The sequence below is a fragment of the Cyrtonyx montezumae genome, unplaced genomic scaffold (genome assembly GCF_038088225.1).
Source record: "Cyrtonyx montezumae isolate F1298 unplaced genomic scaffold, pur_monq_1.0 scaffold_12, whole genome shotgun sequence".
Taxonomy (NCBI): Eukaryota; Metazoa; Chordata; class Aves; order Galliformes; family Odontophoridae; genus Cyrtonyx; species Cyrtonyx montezumae.
Genome location: NW_027071848.1, coordinates 10006089 through 10024366, shown reverse-complemented (window position 1 = coordinate 10024366; position 18278 = coordinate 10006089). Strand labels below are relative to the sequence as shown.

Sequence of the window (18278 nt, the reverse complement as noted above, 5' to 3'; positions counted from 1 at the left end):
GCACATCCATGCAGTCACCTTCAATCTGACAATGTCTGATTGTTCTAATTAAGCAATCTCATGCAATTTCTAGTCTTTCAGTTTATTTCATATGTTGATTTCTGAGTAGCCCTAATAAGTGATAACTGAATCCATGCGACCTCTGCTATAATAAAACAGTTTCCTTGGCTATATGCCAGCCTATTGACTCACTTCTTCATTTCCCTTTTTCTAAATCTTCATTGTCAATATCTACAACATTATTGTGAGGAAAAGCAAGACTGGAAACAGAACACCCAATTCAAAAGGAAGAGCCACCCACAGGATTAAAATCTCCATAAAACCTTCTCAGAGAAATTCTCCAAACATTTTCACCAGTGAAAGAGATTTGAAAGACTTCCAGTAACGTTACAGTTAGATGGCACTAGAAATCATATTTTAATCACTGAAATTTCTATTAGGCAAGTATTAAATTCTGGTTTGTAAGTTATGTTTTAAATTGTCTTCTAACTATTTGATAACCAATTGCTGCAGTTTAGAAGATAAGACAATGATTTAGCTATTTTTTTTATTTGTAAAACAGATTCAGACACATCTTGTAAGATATATTTTGTAGTCATCCAATTACTTAAATAATATCAGTATGCACACAGGAGAAGAGAAACAGTGTATACCTTGAAGAATCATTTACTTGATGGCCTTTAACCCAAATGGTACAGCATACATACTGTGTGGCACCAAAGTCTGGTATGAAAGCAATTCTATTATTTGAACAAAATTAGATATTTCATGGTCTTTACTATAAAATTTAAGATCATATATTAAGGAATTATACAATATGAAAAAATGAGACTACAGGTAACAGTTATACTTTGTAAAGCCCATGACCTCATCAGGTTTATTTGGTACTTGTCTTGCTCTGGTTAAAGTCTTGTTTTAGTTTGCTGACCTGCAACAGTTCATGGAAACTGAAATTTTAAACAGCTGGGCTTATGAACCTTGGACTAATATTATTTTGTTGCTGTTATTGCTAGAATTTCAGTCACAGTAATAATAAATAATAAGTATTTAATAATTTTGATGAGAAATTATTTTTGAGTTTGTTTTTATTACTATATTCATTTATTATAGAAAGGACAATCTGAAGCTTTATTACCAAAATCTTTACATCTTGAAACCTTCTTTGTCCAAAATTTTCCATATCAAATTATATTTTTTAAATTAGTCATAGTTAGCTTTCTTAAAAGTCATAGAAATATCACTGTCCAAAGAATAAAAAGAATATATACTCTAATTATATACTACAGTATATAAAACTATCTCAATTAGCTTTAAGAAGTAATGAATGCACCCAGAATAAGTTCATTGTAATGTGACACATTTTTTCAGAAGCATGCCATGAGCACCAATGTATTCCATTCTCACTACCCAATTTTTAGAGGCTTTATACTGAAATGGATTTCCCAGTACGATTCATATCTCTCTGAGAGCTATTCATAGTTATTCACTGTAAATATCTCCAGCAGCCCTATTAACTTTAATGCATTACCTCTTCTATTTATTGCAACTTAATGAACGCATAATAATTTTAGTTTAGGACACCATTAGCAGGATAGATTTTCCAAGATCCTGTAGCTCAGCAGATGCACTATCATAAATTACCCCAAAGCTACATGCTTTTTTTATGACGGTCATAAGACAAAATTATTAGAAAAATCTTTTTTTTATTCTCCTACACACTTGGCATTCAGAAAGGCCACAGATTTAGTAAAAGTATCTTGTCTGTGTGGTATAGTCAACATATGCTCCACAAATAACCAGGAAGTAATGTGGATATAAAAACAGATATGCAGCATTCTTTGAGGTAGGGCAAGTACACAAGAATTAAGGGGATATACCATCAAGTACAAGAAAGCTGCTTGTGTCTGACAACTGGAATGATTACTTTACAATGTATACATAACAGTAGCTCTTTCCTATGCCAATTATTTGAAACAACACTCAATAAAAATGAGCCATGTCTTTGAGGGCTTGTTGAGGTTTTACATGAACAAATGAAACGGTATTTGTGTCACCCACTTCACATCTATAAAGAGAAAACCATGAAAAAGAAACAAGTGAGTGCATTTCAGGGAAATTTAGCTGTATAAAATATTTCCCAAATCTCTCCCACACTTTAAAATTAATGCTTGAAACCCTGGAGAACCGTTTAAGTAGCTGTAATATGCACTTGGGTAATTCATGTAAATCCTACATATGAAGTGTTAGTATGACAAACAAATCATCTTGCTTTGATCTACTTTTAGGCTATTAAAAGAAAAAAAAAGAAAAAAAAGAAACCAGTTTTAAAAGCTAAATTATAAATACAGCAGACATAAAAATAGGTTAAAAGAAATAAAGACACACAAGAAAACTCATCATTTCCTACAGTGAAATATATGCGAGCATTAGACAACTGATATATTTCTGGCTGAACAAACTGTGCTATATACAATTATAAACATGAAAAACATTAGTTTTATAGATTTGGAAAGGTTTCTGGACATGATTACTGATCCCATGAAGTAGTAGGATAGCCTTACAAACCAGGAAGAAGAATGCAATGCTACAAAAAAACTTTAATTTTTTCAGTAAAATGTCTTAGTATGTAGTTTTTATCTCAACTCATGAGTTCTACTTTTGTTTTTTTTTTTTCTCAATTCTTTCTCACATCCCACCTGGGAGCTGAGATGATTTGAATGAAGGACTGTATGATGCCTTCATACAAAACTACCTGTTGGGATGAAGCATAGTACTATGAAATAACAGTTTAATATTTTCAAAAATCACAAGGAGAGACACATGAACATATCATATCTTCTATTTTTTAAGGAGAAGTCAAATTTCCTATGGAAACCAAGGAATTCATTTCTGGCTACAAGGTCACAGTGTATTAGCAGTGCTCAGGTCAGTCATTTTAAGCCCTCTTTGACTTGCATTTCACACTGGACACAGCATGATGGCTGCTGAAAATTCTAGAATGTGAATCAAGTAAATGAAACATACAACTTTCGCGTTACATTTTGTGAGATGTGCTAGGCTAGTTAGCTTTGCACTGCATGTCATTGTTTTTTCTTTGTACAACTTGCAATGATGTCAATTACATCATCATAAGTTTTCTAAATCAGGGGTGAGAGAGCTCATAATTGTTTATTTTTTAATAACATTTTTTGAAAATGAATAGTACTTTCCAAACAGGCATTAAAATACTTTAGAATAAAGATGAATATTTTACAATTTGCTCTTGAAAGACTATGCTTTGGTTTAATATTTTCAGCTTTCTCTGTTTATGTATGCACTCACTGTACATGTGCACATTGTATAGAAGAAAAATATATTTCAGCAATTAAACTATCTAATCAACTTCTTCCTGGTGACTAAAGAAAGATTATGGAAACATTTAATTCTTTAAAAAACAAAACAAACAAACAAAAAAACCCTTTATTCTATTGAAAATATAGTGGGATAATTTTTCAATTCAGTTCACTATATTTTATGCATAATTTATAAGCAATAAATCACATGATGTATGTTTACACCTTAAAAATAATATTCTGGGTGAACTAGCAACCTAACGATTTATTGGCATTGAATTTGCCCTTTGCAAGGAAGTTCTCTCTTTAAATAAATTGCAAACTTTCTTTTCAGCAAGAACTTCTAGAATTTCAGACATCCTAGCCATATTAATGCTCTTCTGAATTGATATGCAGAATATTATATGCATGCATTGTTCAGACATTTTGTTCTGCATAGCAGTACTTTCTAACTGCTTTAATAACCGTTACATGCAAGTTAAATTATCAGTCTTGAATTCACATGTCCTCATTAAGTTAAACAGTCCATTCCAGATTTAGAAATGGCTTCGCTTTTCTGTTCATAGGTTCATAAGGTTGGAAAGGACCTATAAGATCATCTAGTCCAACCATCCTCCTATCACTATCCCTACCCAACTACTAAATCAAATCCCTTAGTACCTCATCTAAACGCTTCTTGAACAGCGCTAGGGATGGTGCCTCAACCACCTCCCTAGGCAGGCCATTCCAGTGCCTGACCACTCTTTCACAGAAAAAATGTTTCCTCAGGTTTAATCTAAACTTCTCTGGCGCAACTTGTGGCCATTCCCTCTCGTCCTGTCATTATTTATCAGGGAGAAGAGTCCCACCCCCTCCTCACCACAACCCCCCTTCAGGAAGTGGTAGTGATAGTGCAAGTGTGTAGTGTGGTATGTAACTTTGGAGTCAGAGACATATTCTAGGTATGAGAAGATTACTTGCACAACTAGTGTGGAGTCACTGATGGGTCTATGAGCAGGAACATGAGCATTTGCAAAGAGTTCAGGTCTTGAAATGATATGCTGATGTCTTGTGTTTCTCTGCAGAACATCATTATTAAAAAGATCAGAGGAAGAGCAAGAAAGAGAAGAGGCTGAGATTCCTCAGCTACCACTGAACAGTAAGATGAGTGATATTTCAAGAAATCATGATTACGAACACCTTGTTTGGAAAAAATAAAGCTATCTATAACTGTATATAATTGAAAACAGTATTTTTACATTGCAGAAAACATTACTTCTGGAGCTCATCAATTATGAACAAAAATTAAAACAATAACTAGGTTTTCCTGACTTTTTTTTTGTCTGCTCATTCCTTTTGTTTTTGTTGCTTGTTTTTAATTCAACAAATGCTGAAGAAATAAATAATTTGTAGTATAATCAATTAAGCAGGAATGATATGTATGGAAACATCAAGGGAAAAGTGTTCAAAGATTAGAGTTAATGGATGAATGATTTTTAATTGGAATTAAAGGAACACAAATAAACATTGTCTCCTTTGCAAAAAATGGGATTAGTATATCAGAGATGGCTAACAAGGGTTATTGTGTGGCTCAGCACTGGACTTAGAACTGAAAACATCTGGATGAGTTCCCAGCTGTCATTCATAATACTGTTACAGATGGAATTCTATATTTAACATTTCTCCTCTCATTCTTCTAGACACTATGCTACTATAGCATAAAAAGTAATTTGCTTAATGACACTTCTGACTGCTGTCCTGCTTGATGGTAACCCAGCAAACCGCATGCAACTGCTTCCTTTCAGAGAACGTGTTTTGCTGAAAGCAGCGAAATAACTCAGGCAGAAGTAAAGAAGCGAGTGTAGAACAAAGTGCTTACCATCAAATGCTGTGCTGGGGTACAAAGTGGTCTGACATAAGCCTGAGTAATGATTTAATTCATCCCTTCAGCATGCAGGTGTATCTGTTCTATCATCTAGAGGACATGCAAATCAGTAACAAATGCAAAGGAGCTGATGTTAGGAGATAAGTAACATGCACCTGCAATTTAGAAGGCAAATCAAAGCCTTGGAACAGTAGGCAAAATATACTGTTATAAAATCAGTTTAGCTCTAGAAATTAGGAAATTTATGCATATTACACAATAGTTTAGTCCTTATCTTTTTTTATTTTACCAATATTTTGTTAAATGTTTTGTTAGATATTTTATCTAACCAAAAAAAAAAAGAAAAAAGAAAAATCCCCAGACAAAGGTTTATAAACAATCTGAAATATTTATAATATAAAGATCTCAAGACTGTTTTGCTATAAGAGAGAAGTAGAGTGCTGTCAATAGATAGGTCTGACAATTTGGCTTCTTTTCCTTTTGATTTACATTTCAGAAATGCCTAACGTATTTACAGAAAACAAAATGCTGATGTTACTTCATGTTTTCATCCTTTCCCTGTAAGATTAATTATTTTGCAGCCACTTTACACAATATTTGCTTGCTTTTGTTTGTATGAGAGTGCATTTACAAATAAAGAGGAATGAGGGACTGAGAATAGGAAATTGCTTTCATTTTCATCCTACCACCAAATAAGCTCTCTTCTGAATGTCAAGTTAAAAGGCCAATATTTAATATAAGATCTTCTTTCTATAATACTTGGGATAAGTAACTCTTGACTTCAAGTGAGATGGTTTCACGATTCAGTGCTAGTTAAATGTGAAGAATGGCTGAAAATTTTTTCTTATTCCTAAAAACATTAACTTAAAAAAAAGAAAAAAAAAACAAAGTACAGATTTTATTATTTAGTTACTTATTTATTTTCTGAACATCTACTTACTGCAAATTCCAACAGGACTCTCAGGGAAGTTGTCACAGCATTGACAAAGCTCTCTGCTAGTGCTTTCCACATGACTGTTTTGTGGCTTGGAATGTGAGTAATATAATTATATATATGTAATATGTATATGAAACGAGTTTGATCATGAGTTTCATCAACTAAGATTATTCACACTATTTAAGTTTAACACTGTGGACACACATGTTTTAATTTCACATCCAACTCTGTTCTGAGCAACTCAACATCCAATAGGCTTCCTTGTGGAAGAGAGCTCTAAATAATTTTCCCTTTGGTCAAAGGAACATGTGCTGCCATTTGCCAACCAGACTTGAACTGACATCTGACAAAATTTTATTTAAAATTATAGACTCAAGTTTTTAGTACTTCTATAGAGTAAGCTCTAGAGCTTAATATCTCTTTTTTTTTCTAGTTGAGATTATATTAGATATTGCAGAAAAGCCACGATTGTCTCCAGTATTTTCAAATATTAGACTTGTGTGCTCACAAGTCTTGTTTATTTATGTAAAATAGACATTTAGCTTTGTACAATAAAGAAAATAATGTATCACCTTTTAGCAAAAGATAGGCATCTGAAAAAAGCAATACAACAGTTTATTATATAGTCGCATTTTTCTCTCTCTTTCCTTCATGAGAATTTTGAGACATAAGGCAGACGTACTCTTGGAATTTCAGTACTGTGTTGCAGGTGGCTTTTCTTTCAAATCAAGGTATATTCATCCCTACCCTGCAATCAATTTTGTTTTTCTTTAAGTGGCACTTCTGTTAAGAAAAACCTCTATACAGCATGCCAAATGCTTTAGTTCACTTTCTTTCTAATTTATTTCCATCTCAGTGAATACTGGTGAAATGTCACTTTTTTATCCCACTCACAAAGTTTTCTCCTGGTGCATGTTGTCTTCTTTGTCTGTTGTTTGACCACAGTCCTTTTATTTGTGTTAATACCAGATACTATGAATTCTGGAACTTAAGATAATGGAATAATGGAACCCTTGAAGTTGAAAGGGACATTAATAATCATCTACTTCAACTCCCTTGCAATGAACAGGGACAACCACAGCTAGATCAGGTTACTCAGAGCCTGACCCAGCCTTACCTTGAACTTCTCCAAGGACATGACTTCCTCCACATCTCTGGGCAACCTGTTTCAGGGCCTTGCCACCCTCACTGTAAAATACTTTTTCTTTATTTTCAACCTAAATTCACCATCTTGATGTTTCAAAACATATCCCCTTGTTCTATCATCACAGATCCTCCTAAAGAGTCATTCCTCTTCCTTTTTTTAGCTGCATTTTAGATACTGCAAGTATGCTACCAGGTTACCTTGAAGCCTTCTCCAGGATGAACAGCCCCAGATCTCTCATCCTGTTCTTGCAGGAGAGGTGCTGCATCCCTTGTGGCTCTCCCCTGGATGCATTCTAACAGGACCATGTCTCTCTGTACCGAGGACTCCACACCTGTACACAGTTCTCCACGTAAGGTCTCACTAACACAGAGTAGAGCAGTAGGATCATGACCCTCAACCTCCTGTCATGCTGCTTTTAACGGAGCCCAGGATACAGTTGGCCTTCTGGGGTGCAAGGACACATTGTTGGCTCATATTCAGCTTGCCATCCACTGTTACCCCCAGGTCATTTTTTGCAGCGCTTTTCTGCATCCTTACATCCTCCAACTTGTACTGGCAGTAGATATTGCTTTGACCCAGGGGCAAGATGTTGCACTTGGATTTGTTGAATCTCATTAGATTCATCTAGATCCACTGCTCAAGCCTGTCTAGATCTCTCTGGATCGCATACCATTCCTTGGGCATCTCAACCACACAACACAGCTTGGTGTCATCTGGGGCTGATGGTGTGCTCAACCCTACTGTCAGTGTCAATGATGAAGATATTAAAGAGTATTGATCCCAGCACTGACTCCTGAGGGACAGCACTCATCTCTGACCTCAATCCAGACACTGAGCCATTGACTACCAACTTCATCTAGACGAGCAAATTGATTTTTTCTGTTAGAGAACTTGTCAGTTTGCAGTGGACTTAATACTTGAGGCAATCAGTAATATAATTATTTTAGAATTTAACAAGTGATTCATAGACAGATGTCTCAAGATGTGAACTGTAAGTTTCCCTGACTGTAGGAATGGGATGTGTTTAATATAGTATCATCCATGTCTGTTATATCAAAGAGTCTGTCTGTCTTACTGTAACAATTACTTGAAGTTCATGAATTCTCCTTTACAGAGTCTACCATTATTTTGTCGTTAAATCTAATATACATCTTATTTTGTCACAATGCTATAAATACTGAAAAATAATGAAAAAATGTGTAATTTATTATAATTATCCTAAAAACAGCCAATTTATTATACTTAATAAACAAAAAACTACCATTTCCATACTAATATTTAAAATAGAGTAAACAAGAAGAGAGAAACTATCACAAGACTGTCCACTGACATTTTAACAACCATAGACATGCAGCAATCTAAACTATGGCAGAAGAGCATTGTTTGCTGGGCACTTTTTTGTCATTAGCCTTTAGAAAAAGGATTTCTTTTGATCTCTTTCAAACTGCCTCTGACTTTGTGTGACCTTCAGCAAGTCCTATTACTCGGGTGTGCAGCATACATAAAAATGAGTAAACTGTTTCTTTACTTGTTCTCTTGAGGTTTGTCAAGCTTAATTAGTGAATTTTATAAATCTTTTTCAGACTTACAAATATAAAGTGTTATAAGGACAAAGTTTTATTGCCACAATTCCCTTAGGAAATGAGTTTCTTAGAGCTGTGGGAGATAATTAGTTACATTTTGCAGGCTTCACTGCAGCTAAAACTGTCATTCAAGTAATCTCTTATATTATATGAACAATAATTATCTTCAAAAATTTGTCAAGATCAGATGTGGGTTTTGGGTCACTTGGTCTTTTCCCATTCTTCCACAATTTGGAATTGGTTGCAATTTGTTCCAGTTCCTTTGTTATCTAATGATGATAAATTTTCACCTCATTTCTAGAAAACTACTTTTAATGAATGGATAGGAAATAAGCTCTGCCTAAAAATACTGATTTATTTAGGATTAAATTTCCTAAATTGTTGAACAACTGTAGTTCATATTAATATAAACATTCATTTAAATATACTTGCAATTTAAATAAAATAATTGTCTGTAGGTTTTCTTGGCTTATGGCATTAAGACTACCATAAGCCCGTGGCTGGCCAATTGAAAATGTGTTCATTCATTTTCTTTGAATATCCAGTGTTATCTTTGTTCATTATTTGGAAGAGTATGTCAGACATCTGTCTGATTTAGTGTAATTACAGAAGCTGAACTCCCTATGTGGCATCAGTAAAGGTAGTAGCACACTTCTGAAAATGTATCCTACAGGCCATTTTATTTTATTTTTTTTAAGGAAAAGCATGAAGATTCACATACAATTTTCATGGCTTTTTTTTTTCCTGATGTCTCTATCTCTTGTATTAACTTTTGTGAACTTTACCTCTTAATGGATATCTAAATTGCCTTACTGTTTCTTTTTTCTTTTTACAGACAAACCCACCTAATTACAGAAAGCCATCAGCTTATAGACAAAATTACTTTTACGGTCTCTTCATTATTTTTTAATTTATTTTTTTACCAAAACTTGTACTCATTTCACAGATTCACAAAATTGTACGGGTTGGAAGGGAGCTGTAGAGATCGTCCGACCCTCTGCTAAAGGTTATTTGCAACAGGTCACACAGGAAGGTTCCATGGGGGCCTAGAAAAGTAAACTCCACAATCTCTCTGGGCAGCTTGTACCAGTACTGCATTGCTCTGACTGCAAGGAAGTTCTTCTTTGTGTTGGTATGGAACTTCCCATCTATCAGTTTCTGCCTCTTTCCCATGGTCTTTAGCTGCAGATTTGCATTCCACTGTTTCTTTTTGATTTTCTGTCGTTAAGATCTGTGCTCTGGAGAATTACACTAATTGCTTGTAAAAAAAAAAAAAAAATCCTATGAAATGAGTGCTATTTGTGTAAAGTTCGTCATGTGACTTCATCAAATTTCTGTTGTGTCAACTAATTTGTAATTGTGATCATAATCATAATGTATGATGCCTCTGTTTACATTTCTTACGTTAATGAATATTCATATGTGATGTTCATTGATTTGATTTACTACTTACTTTCTTCTCCTTCGTTACGATGGATAATCCTCTCACCTGTTGTTCAAAGCCCCTCTGCCAGGTGATTAAAAAGATAATAATTGTGCTGTGACCTAATTTAAAGTTTACAGTTACAAGTCAATAGGAAAAGGCTCTTTTTTTTTTTTCTGAGGCATTTGTCACTCATCAACCTCATGGAATTTTATCCTATAGAATCCTAGAATACTTACAGTTGTAAGGAACCTCTGAAGTCTATCCAGTTCAACTCCCCTGCAATGAACAGGGACATCACAGCTAGATCAGGTTGCCTAGGGCCTTTTTCAGCCTTGCCTTGAAAGTCTCCAGGAACAGGGTATCAACCACATCACTAAGAAACCTGTTCCAGTGTCTCACCACCCTCAGTGTGAAATATTTTTTCCTTATATCTAACCTAGATCTACCCTCACTGAGCTTGAAAAAAATATAGAATGCTTGAAAAAAATTTGTGTGTCATCTTTGTGTAGGGACTATGCTAATCTTTGCATCGTTCCAATTCTAGTATGTTTTGCTGTAGCAAGAACAATGCTATAGGAAGACCCTATTTGGAAATAGTACCAAAACATTCAGGCCTAAGAAAACAAATATTAATGTTATCTATGCCTAGAGGATCCATTTCTAGCAGTGTCTCTAAACGAGAAGCATGGAACAATAGCCTATATGAAAGGTGATCTGTATTATACTTTCAGTAACAACCTGAATTTGGTCTCCCTATACCTGCTGTTTTCCATAAATGAGCAGCTTTTCAATCCTGGAGTTTACTGCTACTGCTCATCAAAAATTTGGGCATTCTAATAAACCTGGCTGTGAGATACAGTCTGTACTTTGGGTCATGCTTCTTTGGGGAAGTGTGTTGTGGACTTACAAAGAAGTATCCTGACTAAAGAAACCCCAGCAGCAAGGTTTTTCTCTCACTCTCTTGCAGTAGTTCAAATCATACTGAAGAGGAGCATCTTGAAATTTTTATTAAATATTTGACACTAAGAAAGTTCATAAATAGAAGGATGACTACAGTACCACCTAAATTATGCTACTGTGCTAACCCCTAAATATGCCAAACTTAAGCCAGAGGTGTAAAGCGTTTCTGCATTTCTAATAGAGAATTTTGTTTGCTTTGTAGGGAAGAGAGTTCCCTTTTCTACTGACATTTATAAACTGTTTCAAACAGGACTTCGAGATCCTTCAGTGGGTCTATAAAAGTCAGTCCTCTCTATACTTCATTTAAATATCAACCTACGATCACATATAAAACATTCAGAAGGAGTCCTCTCAAGTCAAGCAACACATAAGAGAGAACATGTACACCCATGCGTAGTCATTATCCTGGTACCATGTTAGATAAGATGAAGAAATTAATTTTGTCTTGTAGAGAATATCTGATTCATGTATTCCAAACTGTTGTCTCTCAAAAAGAAACACATTTCATATTTTAATAATAATTTGTGCTATGGTCAAAAACAAAATTATATTATAATAATTATAATGTATATATACTTATATGTGTTGTACTTCATTTTATCAGTCTTACTGGTTTTACATGACCAGAAAGGAATCCTATGCTAAGTCATATCTATAGATCATATAAAACCTCTTTATTTACTTGCAGTAACAGCGTTCTCTGAATATTAAAGGACTGAAAATCTTTTACATGATGCCAGCAAAAAGCACGTCAAATATTACTGTTTTTTTTTTTAAGATATAACAATATTACAGAAGTATTTAATCTGTTTTCTATAAAAGATTTATATTTTTAGGAACAAATAGTCTATATCGAATCTAGTTGTTTCAGTTATACAGCCCTGGAAGATAGGTCTCAACTCACTCAATTGTTTTCTTGTTAACAAGAAAAATATTGTGGATCTATGCAAAGAAGTGTCTTCCTAACATTTTGCTCCCCTTTTCTACTAAATATTTACTCGTGCAACTCATCCTAGTGAGAGAAAATGAGAAGGAAGCAATCTGTAATGTGCTTATCCATTTTTTGTGTAAGTGTCTTTTCCATGTCCTCTGCAAATGAAAAGTATTCAGTTCTATCTGAAAAAGTATCCACAGAGATATAAACCTGTTATAACACTGTGCTCACTTATGTTTGTAAATATTTCAGTCAAAAATTGGCAGCATAGTTGTTTGCACAATTTGTGCTGAGAGTTGATATGTTACTGGCATCCTGAAGAGTAGCATTTTGATAAGCATGCCCAGGCTGAACTAAACAGTTGTTTATGAGGATAACCTAAATGGGAAGCTGCATAATACATCTTCTCTACCCATTTGCTTCAAGGCTGTCGTCAGCTCCTGACTATTCCAGTTCATCTTTTAGCACTGTGAGATAAAAGTTATTCCAGTCTTTCATAATTTTTTTATTATTTTGTTTTCTAGATTTTAATTTTTATTTTCTCTTTCTTTCCCAAAACATAAGTGTTTCAGCACATTTATATAAAATTTTATTCTAAAGCAATAAGACAGTAAGTATAAAATATGATCAAGTTCTAGTGCATTTTTTACCTCTTTGTTTCTCTTAACTTGAGGTAAATGTCAGCAGCAGATGATATTTGAATCACTCATGGACACTGACTAATGTTTTGCAGTTTAGGTACGGTCTTCAAATATACTGCTGAACACTGTTTTCTACCTAAACTGGTAAATATTATCAGCATTCACGTTCATTGTCAATATAGTCAGTGTTGAGAATTAAAGCAGATAATTTATAGGTTTCCAATTATATTTAATCACTGGGTCTGTTCTTGAGGAAAACTACAGACAAAGTACTGCTACAAACACCACGGCAAGCCTGCTTCATGGCACCTCTATCAGGATTTTTTCACTGTTTTAACTGATATGAAACATTCATTCTCAAAGAATTCTTAATATAATAAAAATCTGTAGGTATAATAGACTCTACATTAGCTCCATACAGATTTTAACTTTAGTTGGTTAGGCTTTCATTTCAGTTCTTCACCAAATCCATCAAAATGAAAAGTTGCAGGGCAGTATGTTGAAAAATATGTTGAAAACAGATTGTTGGTAAGGTCATATATATAGAAATAGACATAAATAAATAAATAAATAAATATGCACGCACATATTTATATGTATATATATATGTATATGTATATGCATATTTATTTATTTATTTACAGAGACAGACACAGCCATTGATTTGTGAAGGTTATGTATAGAGGACAGAACTTGTTACAATTCTCTGATTCTTTCTATTCAGGGAAAGATTTCGAACAAAAATATGTAATCTTTAGGGAAGAATTGCAACTGATAGTCAATAAGATAAATATCTTCCAGTTTATATCCCACAGGATCTGCTGTTAACGGTTTTATATTCAGTCTAAAACTGATTACAATGGGACATGAGATGGAGATACTCCAGAATAAATATTACTGAATAAATTGCTTGCCAAGTTTTGTGCATCTTGAAATCAAACATGATAAATTTGTATCCCATGGATAATGTTAATGCTTTAACAATTTCAATTACTATTTTGTTTTTCTCTGTCTTATTCATTTTTAGTTTAATTTTCACTCTGATTTGTGTTTTTCTTCAGAAAACCTTGTAATTTTTTAAGAATTGAAATAGTCTTTAAATCTTCCAGTAATCTTGGTTGTTAAGAGAGAAGACTTAATCTCTTTGGAACTTTTTGTCAAGCACAGAATAATAATAAAATACAGTTTTACTCATTTATTTAAATTAAGTAACAGTAAAAAGTTTCCATAAATTTCTATGCATACTGTAAGAACACTAGCTTTTAAGCTGATGCCCTGAATTCTTTATGAACAGTGGAGAGACATTTGTCTAAATATAAATCCAAAGAGCAGTCAAAGCAAACTGACAGACAACAAGATCCTTTAACATAAAAAGTAAGACAACTCAGTCAGTGGAATGAGACCTCATTCTTGATGTAAAAGATTTGCTGGTGCATCTGGGTACAAGCATCTGTCTCCAGTTGAGGATGAAGCCATAAACTGTCTTCCGCAGAACAGTGAAGAATCAGTTCTCCCTTGTGAAATGAGACCATGAGGAAGAAGTAGGCTTCTCTCTTTTGTTCATTAGGAAAATGAGAAAAATTTTCTTGTTCAGTCCATGTTGATTACCATGGGGAAAGAGGAAATCAGGGAAAAGTTTTATTCTAGTCTACCCAATAGCAGCTTTAATTACTACAACTTCAATATTTCTACTTTATCTCTGACTGTCATCGGATTTATCTGGTAAGCAAGTCCTGAAATCTTCCTGCTCAGGCTTCGTAGGCAAGTGAATACCACTTTGAGAAATCGTGATATGGCTTTGATGTCTATGGATTAACTAATGATGTTCCATTTCACATTATGGATTATTGCATAGCATGTCTACTGGCAGAAACTTAGGCACTTGGGGAGCATCCAATACAAACAGTATGAACAGAGAGTGTATAAATATTCAGAAGTATTAGCAAAGACTGACCTGGGGTTTCAATGTTAATTTTCTGAAGTTGGGTACCTACCAATTATTATGAAATAAATTGTCATCCTTCACATTTCTTTATTTTAGAAAATCAGTTCCAAGTTTTAACTGCATAAAAATATGTGCTGCTAACACTGGAATAAACAAAGCACAGCAAGCAAATGCTTTTAGCTGCAAAAAATTCCAGTTCCTGGCAATGCACTGCTCAGATTAAAAAAAATCAATACTGTAAGATGTTCTGGGTGAAAAAAATATGATAACCAATTGGACTTGCTCTGCACATTTTTCTTTTTGTTTTTGAACTTCTAATGTATCAGCTGACTTCTATATAACAGAAATATCTAATGTCATTCATTGTTTATATATTTTAGCTAAACATTTTTTCTTAGATTTCAAGGAAAATATCAACATAAGTTTTCAGGGTACCTATAGGTGTGGTAAAGGACAATTTCTACTCGAAGATGGATTGAAGAATGTATAGCACTTGTAGGACACGTTTCAAATATCAACAAAAATCACATTGAGCGGTCAAATGTAATTTCATATTCCTCACTGATACACAGATATGAAATTTAAATTGTCACTGGATACTATCTATTCTTTCTTGTTCCTTTTCTTCCCCCATGAAGTACTTCAGATACTTTTGTTTCACACTTTACTAAATGATAGCTGTATTCCAAACAGAATTAAGAAAGTGATCAATATATCATAATATAATTTTCTAAGAGTGACTGATTCAAGTAGGCTGCTGACTCAGAGTATCAGAAAACAGTGGATGCCCAGGATTATTCAGAATACAAATGTGAATTTTGCCTGCTGTCTCCTTATCTCTAATTAAAATTAAAAACAGGTTCTTTCATCCCCTTTATCATTACCGATTGAACAGTTTCTGACTGACATCTTGGAAGACTCATTTTTCCTTCCTAACTTTTACATATATGCCAGCCTAGTCACAAATTTAGAGATCAACTTCTTCAAAATATTTGCAAGTCTAAACAGTGTTGATAAGTAGAACGAACAGAATTTTCTCTACTTCCAAGAACAACCTTTTCCTTCCTTCATTCCTTCTAGTTTAGAGAATACAGACTTTTGTGAATAGCTAATGGTTGATGTATAGATCCTCAATGTATGGAAGTCATGGCAACGGAAGATAAAAGAATGAATGTATTAGTTCTAAACTTAAAACTTATGACAGATTTACACTACCATTTAATTAGACAGTATTAAGTGCTTTACATTACTTCAATATGTATTTAGAAGTATGCAAAAATTCTACTCTATAATGCATTTAATTTCCAAAATCTGTTCTTTACCAGGATCCCATCATTTACCTATTATTGATTTTATGATGAAATTTAGTCTATATGTAACATGTTCTAACAGAATTTCCATCCCGCATAATGACTACAGATACTGCTAAAAGGGAGGTTACCCATCAGATATTTTCCTTTGATTTTCAAGACTTTTGTAGACCAGTCACAAGGTAGACTGCCATTTCCAGAATTTTTTAAATAAGTGTTACAGGACTATAGCCTCCACTGTGAGTCTTAGCATGAGTATACACGGCATGATGCATTACGAAAATATGTCATCTAATACCAAATTTTAGTTGTGTTGGCCTCTTTAAAAGAACAGACAAAAAGTAATATCTTTATATTTCTTGTTTTTCTTTTCTATCTACTCTTTCATACCACCAAGAGAACTCTTAAAGTGAAACCAATTAATGACTCATAGTTGCCTGTTCTTTGATACAGCTTTATAATAAAAATTAAAACCTTAATACTTTTGGAAACATAGTAAAAGCTGGACTTAAGTTAAGCCACTAATTCATATTAAATTGGCCTCTAGAAATGGAATTCATAATTACTAATTAGGTAGCTTTTAACAAAGCAGTGGTTACAGTGTGAAATAAAAAATGCTGAGGCATACTGAGTCCAGAAAAGCTATTTTATAAAACAACTAAAGTAAAAAATAATAAAGCAAGATCTTCTTAAGTTTACCTCTCCTTATGTTTTGCTGTGGGATGATTAATAGAAAATGTGTATTTGTGTGTTTGTATTCTCCACATCTGAGATTCCCAAAACAGATAAATACCTCCATGTTTCAGTATATCCATGACATACACTCATCCTCTAATAGCAGAAGGAAGTAGAATGAGAAAAGTTATTTTTAATTTAAGTCCTTCATCCTTTCTAAAGGATATTTCTCCTTTTTTATATTATATTATAAAACAAATGCTCTTTCTTTAAAATAAAGCAAACAAGACTACTTCAAGTTTTCATTAGAGATATTTACTTCAGTTGCTTTTGTACTTCCAAAGCCTCAGTATAAATGACTGTAGCTAAGTGAAATCTTCAGCTCCTCAGTAACAGCCTGAGAAAAACAGAACTGGAACTCACAGAAGTTCTGCACATAATCCCTCAGTTAACAGTGAGATACTTATCCTTCTTAGGGACTGATAATTTATAAAGCTTTTCTCCCTCTCTTGTGTTTTCATAACTAAATTGAATGCATATGAAATGGTATAATGGTCAAAATTTTGAAAGCTGTCAGTTTTCGAAGTCAACATCTTCCACATATGGGCTGCCATTCTGCCAAGACCATTCCTGAATGCCAGTTTTAACAAGGAAGACATGCACATTATGCTATATTGGTTACTACTGATTTACTAATTATTTTGGCTAGCACTATTGATTCTTCCATCAAAATGAGCAAATTGGACTGGAAAAAGCAGTGGAAAAATCTCTCTCTAATTATAAACAACCTCTTAACAGCACCTCTTTTGGGAATAATCATTGCTAACAATTCAAAATCCCAAAAGAAAAACAATTTCTATCTGTTCCCTACCATTATTGTTTTGTTCTCTACTTGCTTACACAAACTTTATTCTTTTGCAGGGTCTGGAATGTTTTGTTTTTTCTGTCTCAGAACCTGAGATAAAATTTAGCAGACCCGAAGTGCCTTATATGCACAAATCCCTCCCAGAAACTGTCAGTACTGAGAGTAGCCAGAGCCCCAAAAATCACAGAAACAATCTAGAAAACATATATTTGTGTTATCCACAATACTGTTGTACCCAGTCTCTTTTAGTAACGCACCATGCCTGTTAATGCCCATCTGTAACATACTATTCCTCTTTGTTCCTCTCTCCCACATTACAACTCACAGTTCAAGCATGGTATCTGCATTCAGTGCTTCCTGTTTCTCTTCCTTGATCATTTGCCTTTTTTTCCCCCCTCTTTTTTCATAATTTTCATAATCTGCCAATGTTTTCCAAAATGATAACTTTCAAATTATAACTTGACATGTAGAAACGAATGCAATATTACTATTACTTAGTTACTTAGTATTACTAAGAGTGAAAGAATTTTCATTACATTTTTGAGGGGAAAAAAAGAAAAGGAAATTTTGAAAGTGGTACTTAGTTATAAAACTGCAATAACAACTCACCATTCCATTTCACCAAGGAACTGGATTGCACATCTAAAGACAATATGAGA

At 33.8% G+C, this 18278-nt stretch overlaps 1 protein-coding gene and 1 pseudogene across 1 annotated transcript in view; both read right to left on the bottom strand.

The window, feature by feature from the left end:
- The window catches only part of CNTN5 (contactin 5), a 551533-nt gene that overhangs the window by 249236 nt on the left and 284019 nt on the right, over positions 1-18278 (bottom strand). The gene's annotated exons all lie outside the window — the stretch shown is intronic.
- LOC136044852 (U6 spliceosomal RNA) lies at positions 10752-10852 on the bottom strand (annotated as a pseudogene).